This window comes from Nycticebus coucang, chromosome 8 (assembly GCF_027406575.1).
Source record: "Nycticebus coucang isolate mNycCou1 chromosome 8, mNycCou1.pri, whole genome shotgun sequence".
NCBI classification, from domain to species: domain Eukaryota; kingdom Metazoa; phylum Chordata; class Mammalia; order Primates; family Lorisidae; genus Nycticebus; species Nycticebus coucang.
Genome location: NC_069787.1, coordinates 15,265,404 through 15,278,637, shown reverse-complemented (window position 1 = coordinate 15,278,637; position 13,234 = coordinate 15,265,404).

The window sequence follows — 13,234 nt, the reverse complement described above, 5'->3', positions numbered from 1 at the left end:
TGCAGCCCAATTCATAATTGCTAAGTCATGGAAAAAGCCGAAGTGCCCATCGATCCACGAATGGATCAATAAATTGTGGTATATGTATACCATGGAATACTATGCAGCCTTAAAGAACGATGGAGACTTTACCTCTTTCATGTTTACATGGATGGAGCTGGAACATATTCTTCTTAGTAAAGTATCCCAAGAATGGAAGAAAAAATACCCAATGTACACAGCCCTACTATGAAACTAATTTGGGACTCTCACATGAAAGCTATAACCCAGCTACAACTTAACAATAGGGGGAAGTGGGAAAGGGGGGGGTGGGTAGAGGGAGGGGAATCGGTGGGATCACACCTGTGGTGCATATTACAGGGGTATTTGCGAAACTTGGTAAATGTAGAATATAAATGTTTTGGCACAGTAACTGAGATAACGCCGGAAAGGCTATGTTAACCACTGTGATAAAAATGTGTCAAATGGTTTATGAAGTGAGTGTATGATGCCCCATAATCATATCATTGTATACACTTATGATTTAATAAAAAAATTAAAAAAAAAAAAATAAAAATAAAAATAAAAAAAAAAAAAAGAAAATTTCTTCTGGAAGTTTCTTCAGATAGTAAATATTTTAGGCTTTGTAGGACATATCCGATAGCTGTTGAAATTGCTTCTCCTTTTTTCCTCCCCTTTAAACATCTCTTTAAAAATGTAAAAGACTACTCAGCCCTACTATGAAACTAATTTATGGCTTTCATATGAAAGCTATAACCCAGTTACAACCTAAGCATAGGGGGAAGGGGAAAGGGAGGGGAGGGGGAGGTGGGCGGAAGGAGGGGGATTGGTGGGATTATACCTGCGGTGCATCTATAGCAACTTTCACATATACCCTATAAGCAAAGGGTATATGTGAAACTTAGTAAATGTGGAATGTAAATGTCTTAGCACAATAACTAAGAAAATGCCAGGAAGGCTATGTTAACCAGAGTGATGAAAATGTGTCAAACGGTCTGTGAAACTAGCGTATGGTGCCCCATGATTGCATTAATGTGCACAGCTATGATTTAATAAAAAAAAAAGAAAAAAAGAAAATATGAAAAAAATGTAAAAGACATTCTTACTCTGTGAACTGTAAAAAAAAAAAAAACAAAAAACAAAAAACCAACAGGCTGGGGGTTAGATTTGACCTATGGGCAATAGTTTGTCTTGCCATATTCTAGGCTGTGCTATTTTACAACTCTGTAGGGATAGAAATTAACTTGTAAAAACTAATAGCATTGCAAATGATTCTTGTCTGAGAGGAATGTAAATAACTCTTCTGCACAGAAGATAGAGAAGATATATTTATTTATATCTCTATTTATTTATATCTCTATAGATATAAATTTATATTTATATCTATTTATTTATATCTATAGAGATATAAATAAATTTTGTCCAGTGGATGCAATTGATTTCCATGTGGTAGGAAAAGATAGACTCAAATATTAAAGTTTATTACCCTATAGGATATTAACTAGTTTTGCATCTATCAGTAAGATTATTTTGGTATTTCTTTAACTGACTGTATTTCTGCTCCTCATATTCTCCTTTGAACCAGTCATAACATCTTACTGACTCTCTCACTAATTAGTATGTTGAATAAAATTTTTAGCACAGGTTCATTTTGTATTTGCGTGAGTGTCATATTCTTAACTATTTGAAAGTTATACTGTATAAGTAGGATTTTCTCCTTTTAAGAGATTAGAAAACCGAATTTACAAGTGATTAAGGGATTTGCCCAAGTTAAACCAGTACATGGCTTAACTGAGACTAGACCATGGTGATAGAGAGGAAAAAGCAATGTTGCCATCTTGCCCTCTGTCTAGCTCTGAACTACCAGGGACAATTAATTTTCCTCATCTTGGGAAAAGAAAACATGTTTCAAAGAGTTTTGTGTTTCTAGTAGAGAAAGGTTTGCATTTTTAAAAGGTCTTGCATCTCAAGATAGGCCATGAATGAGGAACTTTCCAATGGCAGCCATGTATAATTGGAATATCCTTAACACCCATACTCATGGAATGGTAGCAGCTCCCTAAAATCTCTGCTTCCAGAAACAAGCTGTGATAAACAAAGAGGTCCAGTTTTTTTTTTTTTTTTTGAGACAGAGTCTCACTATGTCGCCCTCAATAGAGTGCTGTGGTGTCACAGCTCACAGCAACCTCAAACTCTTGGGCTTAAGCCATTCTCTTGCCTCAGCCTCCCAAGTAGCTGGGACTACAGGTACCCTCCACAGTGCCCAGCTATTTTTTGATTGCAGTTGTCATTATTGTTCAGCAGACCTGGGCTGGGTTTGAACTTGCCAGCTCCAGTGAATGTGGCCAGCACCCTAGCTGCTGAGCTACAGGTGCCGAGCTGAGGTCCAGATTTTGATTGTTATCCAAGATAGAAACTCTGAGTATCTCTCAGAATTGATCCACATATTACATATACATTCATATACTAGAATTTGGATTATCAAATTATAATTGCCACGTTGTAAGCCAAGCGGATGTATAATGCTAATCTTCTATATTCTATGAGTCCATTTGTTTTAAATAACTGGACCCATTATATGTAATAAAAGTTCTTTCCTACACTATAGAATTCTCCATGAATTGCTTTTTATTTATTTTTTTTTGAGACAGAGTCTCCTTTTGTCACCCTTGGTAGAGTGTCATGGCAACATAGCTCATAGCAACCTCAAAGTCTTGGGCTTGAGTGATTCTCTTGCCTCAACCTCCCAAGGAGCTGGGACTATAGGCACCCACCACAACCCCTGGCTATTTTTAGAGATGAGGTCTTGCTCTGGCTCAGGCTAGTCTTGAACTTGTGAGCTCAGGTGATCCACACACCTGAGCCTCCCAGAGTGCTAGGATTATAGGTGTGAGCCACCGCACCTGGCCTGCTTTTTTTTTTTTCTTTAAATACTAGCCTAGTATTTTGCTGTTTCTTTATTGTACTGCTTTCCCATCATCCAGGGATTTAAATTTATAGCAAATTGAAATGCTCTGGCAAGCACATTGCATCTATACTGGACAAATTTACTTACATCTTTTTTTTCTTTTTTTGAGACAAAGTCTTACTTTGTCATCCATGGTAGAGTGCGGAGATGTCATAGCTCACAGCAACTTTTGACTCTTGGGCTCAAGCGATCCTCTCACCTCTGCCTCCCCAGTAGCTGGGACTATTAAGGACATATTGAGTCATTTTTGCTTATTATTTTTACTTGTGAGCAGAGACACCCACTTCTGATTCTCCTCTCTATAAAAATGTAAGTTGGGGAATTCTGGGAAGATGGCTGACTGATAGCAACCCTTGTCAGAGACTCCTGAGCAGAGGAAGAAAAACTGGATGGAATCAGACTCTACAAAACCAAAGACAGGGAGCTGAGCCAAGAAAGAAGTTTGGCAAGCTGTAACTCCAAGGAAGAGCATTCAAGAAAACAAATTACAGATACAAAGCCTATTGACTAGAGGACAGGAGACCCCTCCCCCAAGCAGGAGACTTGTTGCAGGCTATCTGTGAACGAGCAGGGAACAAAAGACCTCTCATTTTTACCTCACTGGAGTGGGCCGTTAAATTCCACACCTCCTTCTCCAGGGAGGTCCCACTTGTGAACCTAAACACCACCCCACCAGGCATAAAATCGAACAGATATTTTGCCCCACAAGTCCAAACTCACAGTCCACCCTTTTCCCCTCGCATGGCAGTCTGAAGTTCTGCCCCTTGCGTAGCATAGAGTGTTTGGTCTTGTCCTGAGAGACCTGGGCATAGTGTGAACCTCCAACCATCAGGACAGAATCTGTGACTAATGGGGAAGAAAGAGGGTGTAAGAAGAAAGGGACATTCAGTGGGAGGAGGAGCAGTCCCCTGGTTATGACTATGCCTGGCCAGTGGTAGTGTTGACCCTCAGTTCGTGCTGTGTCTAGCGGGATGGGGTGCAGAACCCCTGGCTCTGATGGCACCCACAGTAGGAGAGTGGTTGTCCCATGTGGATTGAGTTTGGAAGATAAGGCTGGTCCCCAGCCCCTGCTGGGCCTGCAAGCGGAGGCTTGATAGGTGTGGACTGTGACCTGAGAGGAAGGGCGTGGTTTCCTGATTCCAACAGAACCCTCGAGCAGTGGCTTACAGGGTGTGAACCAAGCCCTGAGTGCCAGGGTGTGCTCCACTGCCTTCAGCGGAGTTGGTGAGCAGAGGTTTACCAGGTGAGGACTGAGACCTGAGGGTGGAGTGCAGTGCCCTGACTGTAACAGAGCCTGTGAACAGAGGCTTGCCAGGCAGTGGACTGAGACTGGCAAGGGGGGGCATAGGCCCCTGACTCCAACTGGTCTGGCAAGCACTACTCCAGACCCTACTCCAGAGGCTAGCTGTCTGTGGACTGAGACCAGTGGGCAGGGGCATTGCCCCTGGCTCCAGCTGGGCCTGTGAGCAGAGAAGCAGACAATAGTGTGGACTGAGTCTGGCAGGTAGGAGTGTGGATCCCTGGCTCTAATTGTGCTTTGAAACACTTTGCTTTGAATTGTCCTTGATTCCCTCTCTGTTGGGCAGGGTTTGCACTGCCAGAGACAATTTGGTTGGAACCCATGACTGGGGCTGTCCACTCAGGGACATTCTGAGGTTGACATTTGAAGTTCTATAGTAGAAAAGATCTGAAGGGTGGGGGTTGGGTGCCACAGCTATTTGTATCTCTTCATAGTCAAGATTTAAATCTAATAGTGTGGTTTCTCAGGCTACGGTAGAGGTTGGCTGATATCGAAACAGAGCTAGCCTGCACTATCTCACCAAGTAGGTCTTCAGAGTCTCCAGCCAAAACTCTGAAAGGGGCCTTTGTAAGGTTGTAGGAGATAAGCCAGAATTACAAAACCTAGAGCTTTGGTAAGGGGCTATCTCTGCTACCCGGGAACCCCAATTCAATCTCACCCTACCAGTTCTAATAACCAGTGGAAAATAAACATGGCGTGGACCCAACAGAACAACTCTGGCAACATGAATAAACAGAGTAGATCAACACCCCTAAGAAATGACAAAGGAGATACAACTGAAGATGCCATGCATAGACAAATGGCAGCAATGTCAGAAATTGATTCATAATATGGATTGCAAATAAGATAAATAGAATGGAAGAAAAGATGGAAATTGAATTCCAAAGAGTAGTTCTAAAGTTGTCTCAAGAAATTAATGAATTCAAAGCCCAAGTCAAAATTAATGAATTCAAAGCCCAAGTCACCAAAGATATGGACATAATGAAAAGACATAGCAGAGTTCAAGGAAATGAAAAGTTAGTTGAGGAGCTCCAAAATACAGTAGAATCACTCAGTAATAGGTGGATCAGGCAGAAGAAAGGATCTCTGAAATTGAGGACAAAGCTTTTTTTTTTTTGCAATTTTGGCCGAGGCTGGGTTTGAACCTGCCACTCCAGTATATGGGGCCAGCACCCTACTCCTTTGAGCCACAGGCACAGCCTGGACAAAGCTTTTGAACATTCCCAAACACTCAAAGAGGAAGACAAATGGAGAGCAAAAAGTGATCATGACCTGAGAGAGTTGCGGGACACTCCAAAAGATTAAACATTTGTCTTATAGGAATTCCTGAAGGAGAAGAGGATGGTCCTAAAGGTACAGATGCTCTACTCCAAGAAATTTTGGAGGACTATTTCCCAAGCATTGCAAGAGATACAGAACTTCAGGTAGCAAACAGTTTCAGAGCCTCAGCAAGACTCAATCCAAATAAAGCATCTGCTAGACACATTGTGATTAACCTTGTCGAAGTTAAGATGAAGGAGAAAATTATGCAACAGCCATACATAAGAAGAGCATCATCTACAAAGGGAGAAATATCAGAATAACTGCAGATCTCTCAGCCAAAATGTTTCGAGCCAGAAGAAGTGGTCATTGACCTTCAGTCTCCTAAAACAAAACAAATTCCAGCCTAGGATCCTGTATCCAGCTAAACTGAGTTTCATTTGTGATGGAGAAATCAAATACTTTAATGACACAGGCATGTTGTAGTAATTTTCCATAACTAAAACCAGCTCTCTAGGATATTCTCAGACAAATCCTCCACAATGACCAGTGCAATGCTCTACCTCCAAAATAAACTCACCCAGAAATTTTTGAACAAAACCCAACTTCCACAGTGGTGAAAGGATTAAAATTATCCACAGGACATCCGAAAATCATGACACCCAAAACACAAGCAGGCTTATCAATTCTCTAAATTCATATGAATGGTTGAAATTGTTCTCTAAAGAGGCATAGGCTGGCTGATTGGATACATAAACTCAGACCAGATATCATTGTATACAAGAATCTCACCTTACCTTAAAGAATAAAAATAGACTCAGGGTGAAGGGATGGACTTGTATAATACAGGCAAATGGAAACCAGAAAAAAGCAGGGGTTGCATTTTTAGTAGCAGATACAATTGGCTTTAAACCAATAAAGATAAAGAAAGATAAGGAATATCACTACATATTTGTCAAGGGAAACAACCAACATGAAGAGATTTCTATAATTAACAATTACACCCTACCAGAATGCTCCTCATTTCATAAAGCAGACCCTAATGGATATGAACAACTTGATACCTTCCTGAACTGAAATAGTTGGAGATTTTAACACCCCTTTGACAGTTTTGGATAGATCCTCCAAGAAGAAACTAAACAAAGAAATATTAGACTTAAACTGACCCTAGAACAATTGGACTTTACCTACCTCTACAGAATATTTCTTTCTTTTTTTTTTTGAGACAGAGTTTTCACTTATTAACCATCGGTAGAGTGCCGTGGGATCTGTCACAGCTCACAGCAACCTCCGAATCCTTGGGCTTAGGTGATTCTCTTGCCTCAGCCTCCCGAGTAGCTGGGATTACAGGCACCTGCCATGATGCCTGGCTATTTTTTATTTTTGTTGTTGTTGTGGCAATTTGGCTGGGGCTGGGTTTGAACCCACCACCCTCGGTATATGGGGCTGGCGCCTTACCCACTGGGCTACAGGCACCGCCCTACAGAATATTTCATCCTAATAAAACTGAATATACATTCTTCTCATCAGCCCATGGGTCATCCTCTAAAATAGATCATATCCTAGGACACACGTCTAACCTCAGCAAATTAAAAAGTGTAGAAATTATTCCTTGTATCTTCTGGGACCACTGTGGAATAAAAGTTGAACTCAACAGCAATGGGAATCATACTCAACCAAAGTCATGGAAACTAAATAATCTTAGGCTGAATGATAGCTGGGTCAAAGATGAGATTAAGAAGGAAATCACCAAGTTTTTGGAACAAAATGATAATGAAGACACAAATTATCAAAACCTGTGGGATATTGCAAAGGCTGTTCTAAGAGGGAAATTATAGTATTGGAAGCCTTTATCAAGAAAGCAGAAAGAGATGAAGCCAATAATTTAATGGATCATCTCAAGAAACTGGAAAAGGAAGAACATTTCAACCCCAAACCCAGCAGAAGAAAAGAAATAACCAAAATTAGGGCAGAATTAAATGAAATTGAAAACAAAAGCATCATTCAGAAGATCAATGAAACAAAAAGTTGTGTTTTTGAAAAAATTAACAAAATTGATAAACCTTTGGCCAACCTAACCAGAAATAGAAAAGTAAAATCTCTAATATCATCTATTAGAAAGTATAAAGGAGAAATAACAACAGACACTTCAGAAATTCAAAAAAATCCTCAATGATTACTACAAAAATCTCTATTCCCAGAAATATGAAAATCTGAAGGAAATGGAGCAATACCTGGAAGAACGCCACCTTCCTAGACTCAACCAGAAAGAATTAGAAATCTTGAATAGACCTATATCAACCACTGAAATAGCATCATCAATATGAAATCTTCCTCAAAAGAAAAGTCCAGATGGCTTTCCATCCGAATTCTATCAAACCTTTCAAGAGGAAATATTATACAATGTTTTCCAAAGCATAGAAAAAGATGGAATACTTCCCAACACATTCTATGAAGCAAATATCACCCTGATACCAAAACCAGGAAAGATCCAACAAAGAAAGAAAATTATAGACCAATATCATTAATGAATATCAATGCAAAAACTTTCAATTAGGTCTTAGCAAACAGGATTCAACAAAACATGAAAAAAATTATACACCGTGATCAAGTTGGTTTTATTCCAGGTTTACAGGGTTTACATATGCAAAATAGATTTACATATGCAAATATATTAATATAATACATCACATCAATACAATAAAAAGCAAAGACCATATGATTATCTCAATTGATGCAGAAAAAGCCTTTGATAATATCCAGCATCCTTTCATGATCAGAACACTTAAGAAAATAGACATAGAAGGGACATTTCTTAAACTGATAGAGGCCATTTACAGCAAACCCACAGCCAATATCATATTGAATGGTGTAAAATGGAAAACATTTCCACTCAGATCAGGAACGAGGTAAGGATGCCCACTGTCTCCACTGCTATTTAACATAGTAATGGAAGTCTTAGCTATCAGAATCAGGCAAGAGAAGGCAATCAAGGATATCCAAATAGGGTCAGAGGAGATCAAACTCTCATTCTTCACTGATGACATGATCCTATACCTGGAAAATCCCAGGGACTCAACTTCAAAACTCTTAGAAGTGATCAAGGAATACAGCAGCATCTCAGGGTACAAAATCAATACTTACAAGTTGCAGTAGCTTTTATATATGCCAACAATAGTCAAGCTGAAAAAACAATCAAGGACATTATTCCTTTTACAATAGTGCCAAAGAAGATGAAATATCTGGGAATTTACCTAAAAAAGGATGTGAAAGATCTCTATAAAGAGAACTATGAAACTCTGAGAAAAGAAATAGCTGAAGATGTTAACAAATGGAAAAACATACCATGCTCATGGCTGGGTAGAATCAACGTTGTTAAAATGTTCATACTACCCAAAGCAATCTATAGATTAAATGCAATCCCTAGTAAGGCACCATTGTCATACTTTAAAGAACTTGAAAAAATAGTACTTCGTTTTATATGGAATCAGAAAAAACCTCAAATAGCAAATACATTACTCAGAAATAAGAACAAATCAGGAGGTACTACATTTCCAAACTTCAGGCTATACTATAAATCTACAGTGATCAAAACAGCATGGTACTGGCACAAAAACAGAGCGGTAGATTTATGGAACAGAATAGAGAACCAAGAGATGAACCCAGGTGGTTATTGTTTTTGATCTTTGACGAGCCCATCAAAAATATTCAGTGGGGGAAAGACTCCCTATTCAACAAATGGTGCTGGGTGAACTGGTTGGCGACCTGTAGAAGACTGAAACTGGACCCCCAACTTTCACTATTAACAAAAATTGATTCTCACTGGATAAAAGATTTAACCTTAAGACATGAAACTATAAAAATACTAGAAGAGAGTGCAGGGAAAACACTTGAAGAAATTGGCCTGGGAGAATATTTTATGAGGAGGACTCCCAGGGCAATTGAAGCAACACCAAAAATACATTACTGGGATCTGATCAAACTAAAAAGCTTTTGCACAGCCAAGAGCACAGTAAGTAAAGCTAACAGACAACCTTCAGAATGGGAGAAGATTTTTGCAGGTTATGCTTCTGACAAAGGTCTGATAACTAGAATCTACAGATTTTTTCTAATCAATTAGAAAAAAAAATGACCCCATTTCTATGTGGGCAAGAGACTTGAACAGAAACTTCTCTGATGGAGACAGGTGCATGGCCTACAAACACATGAAAAAATACACTTCATCCTTAATCATCAGAGAAACGCAAATCAAAACCACTCTGAGATATCATCTAACTTCAGTAAGATTATCCCACATCACAAAAATCCCCAAACTACAGATGTTGGCATGGATGTAGAGAGAAGGGAAAGCTTCTACACTGCTATTGGGAATACAAACTAATATGACCTTTTTGGAAATAAGTTTGGAGAACACTTAAGGAACTGAAAGTAGACCTACCATTTGATCCTGCAATTCCTCTACTAGGTATATACCCAGGTGATCAAAAATTATTTTACAACAAGGACATTTGCACCAGAATGTTTATTGCAGCCCAATTGATAATAGCCAAGACATGGAAACAGCCCAAGTGCTCATTGACCCATGAATGGATTAACAAATTGTGGTATATATACACCATGGAATACTATGCAACCTTAAAAAAAGATGGAGACTTCACATCTTTTATGTTTACCTGGATGGAGCTGGAACATTCTTCTTAGTAAAGTATCTCAAGAATGGAAAAAGTGTCCAATGTACTCAATACTACTATGACCTATATATATATAACCACCTACACACTCATACGAATGGCAAAACATAACTATAGTCCAGAAAGTAGAAGGGAAGAGGAGAGGGAGGGGAGGGGGGATATGTGAGGAGAGATGGTATTTGTGGGACCTTACCTAATGTGCATGATGCAATGGTACATTTCAAAACTATTAAGAAATGAGTATAATTGTGATGGATGTGTTACTTAGTTCAATGTAAACATTTCACATTGTATATTGAAGCAGTACCCTGAACCCCATAAATGCATCAATGTACAAAGTTATGATTTAATACAAAATAATTCATTAAAAAAAAAAGTAAGTTGGCCCAGCATGGTGGCTCATGCCAGTAATCCTAGCACTCTGGGAGGCTGAGATCAAATTGCTTGAGCTCATGATTTTGAGAGCAGCCTGAGCAAGAGTGAGATCTTGTCTCTAAAAAACATCCAGGCATTGTGGCAGATGTTTATAGTCCCAGCTACTAGGAATGCTGAGACAAGAGGATCTCTTGGGCACCAGAGTTGGAGGTTGCTGTGAGCTGTGATGCCAAGGCATTCTACCAAGGGTGACAAAATGAGATTCTGTCTCAAAAAAAAAAAAAAAAAAGACTAAAAACCCACATCTACATAGGCATATGTATATATAAATGAAATATATAGGCATATATATACATACGAACATGAACTGGATAGTATGTAAGTAATTTTTTTATTTTTGTTTGAACAAAAGGTCTTTATTGGCAAGGGAGGGATGCTGCAGAGCAGCACCAAAGAGGAGAGAAAAGAAGAGAGAGAGTGTGATATATATAGAGAGAGAGGAAAGAGAGAGAGGGGGCAGAGAGGGAGAGAGAGAGAGAAAAGAGGGGGGAGAGGGAGAAGCATGTAAGTAAAATTTTAAAGGTGTAAGAGAAGTTGGAGATCAATTTTATTACTCTCATATTAGCAATATGGAGACTGTGGGAAAGGAATTCTCATAACTCTGAAAGGAGTGTAGGGATTTTAGAAAATCAGGCTAGAAACCAGCAGCACCCCCATTCCTGGAGTGCCTCAAGGTCAGAGTTCCTGGAAGCACCCTACCCATAACTCTAAGCCTAAGGATACCCCCATAATCCTGACCTGCAGCTCCGAAGACCCCCCCCCCAGGCTGTAGGTACTCCAGTCTCACAGGCCCATTCCAGCCATACTGCTAGGGCTAATGAAAAGCCTTCTGCAACTGTGGGAGCTGAGTTGTCTCCTGGTCAGTCTCAATTCTCCTTTTCCCTTCTTTTTTTAAATTTATTTTATTCTTGGTCCTTTTCCCTTTTATTAAAGTCTTTCCTGGTACATGGTCTGGCCTCCTCTCCTTTCTTGTGGACCCTCATCCCAGTTCTATGTCAGAACTTCTCAGAAACAAAGGCCAAGACAGCTAACATAACTTGCTTCAGTCCTTCATTATGTTAGTAGCAAAACTGAGAAAAAGAATACCTATTTCCCAATTAAAATATACTGTCATCCCCTATTTTTCCTAGCATCCATTTGAAAAGATACATTTAAAGTGGTATAGACCAAGGGGTCATACTATCTCATTTACATTTGCTACTCAATTTATTTTCATTAATGTTGTGATCTTTTCGATTAATGTGAATTAATTATACTCATATGGCTGGGAAATATATCAATTATGGGGTTAATTAATGTTGATGTTTAAACTCAGAATGGAGTCATATTAATCGAATGAATCTATGTGATGGGGGTTTAATTAATGAGGTTTTGAAAACCTCTTCTGATAAACTCCACTCTGTGCTAATGAACCCCATGGATCACCTTATTAAGCTCTAACTGTTGCTACCATTCCCTCTGCACTATTAAGCCGTGTTTAATTTGTTCACATGCTTCCCAGAGTCAATAAAAGGGCCTTTATTTTTACATCATGTAACCGGAGTTAGGAATGTTCGTTCTCTCTAATTCAGTATAGTGCCTGCATAATGTACATCTTGGAAGAAATGCTTAGCTAGATGATTGTTAAGCTCTAAAATGAAAAAAGAAAAATCAAATTACTATTAATGAACTGTGCGTGTAGTGTAAAGCTAAAACTGGTATTTACGAAAGAGCTAATAAAGCTTTAAAGTTTAAAAATGTTTGCTATAAAGTAGTGTAGAAATAGAAGTTACAGGATTGAAATAGCATTTATTTTTTCCCTGTGCATTCTCTTAAAAACAAATAGATAAATAAATGTATATCTCTGTTGGGGCTTAATTGACCTATAGTAAATTCACAGATCTTAAGTATACAGTTTGATGAGTTGTGACAAATATGTGGCCAGGCACTGTGGATCATCCCTATAATCCTAGCATGCTGGGAGGCTGAGGCAGGTGGACTGTTTGAGTCCAGGAGTTTGAGATCAGCCTGAGCAAGAGGGAGACCTCAGCTCTACTAGAAATAGAAAAACTAGCCAGTCACTGTGTCAGGAGCCTGTAGTCCCAGGTCCTTGGGAGGCTGAGGCAAGAGGATTGCTTGAGCCCAAGAGTTTGAGGTTGCTGTGAGCAGTGACACCAGCTCTGGTGAGGTCTACCCAGGGTGACAGAGTGAGATTCTGTCTCAAAAAAAAGGAAGAAAGAAAAATAAAGTGCCCAGCTTAAAAGGGTCCTAATCAGGATAGAAAATATTTTCATTACTTGCAGAATAACTGCTTATATACCTTTCCAAACAACCCCCTCCTCCCAGAAGCAACCAAATAGACTGGTTTTTCCCGTTTATGAAGTTCACATAAATTAAATCTCACAAAATATTCTTTTTTTTTGATCTGACTTCCTTCATTCAACATGGTTTTGAGTTTCATCCCTATTCTGGGTTGTTTGATAGCTAGCTAGCCCTGCCAGGGACAAGGACGGCCTGCCTGGGAGCTGCCCCAGCAATAGTCGGGCCTGGGAAGAAGGGCAAGGGTAGGCACTCCATGGTGGTGCCACCCCACCCTTAATC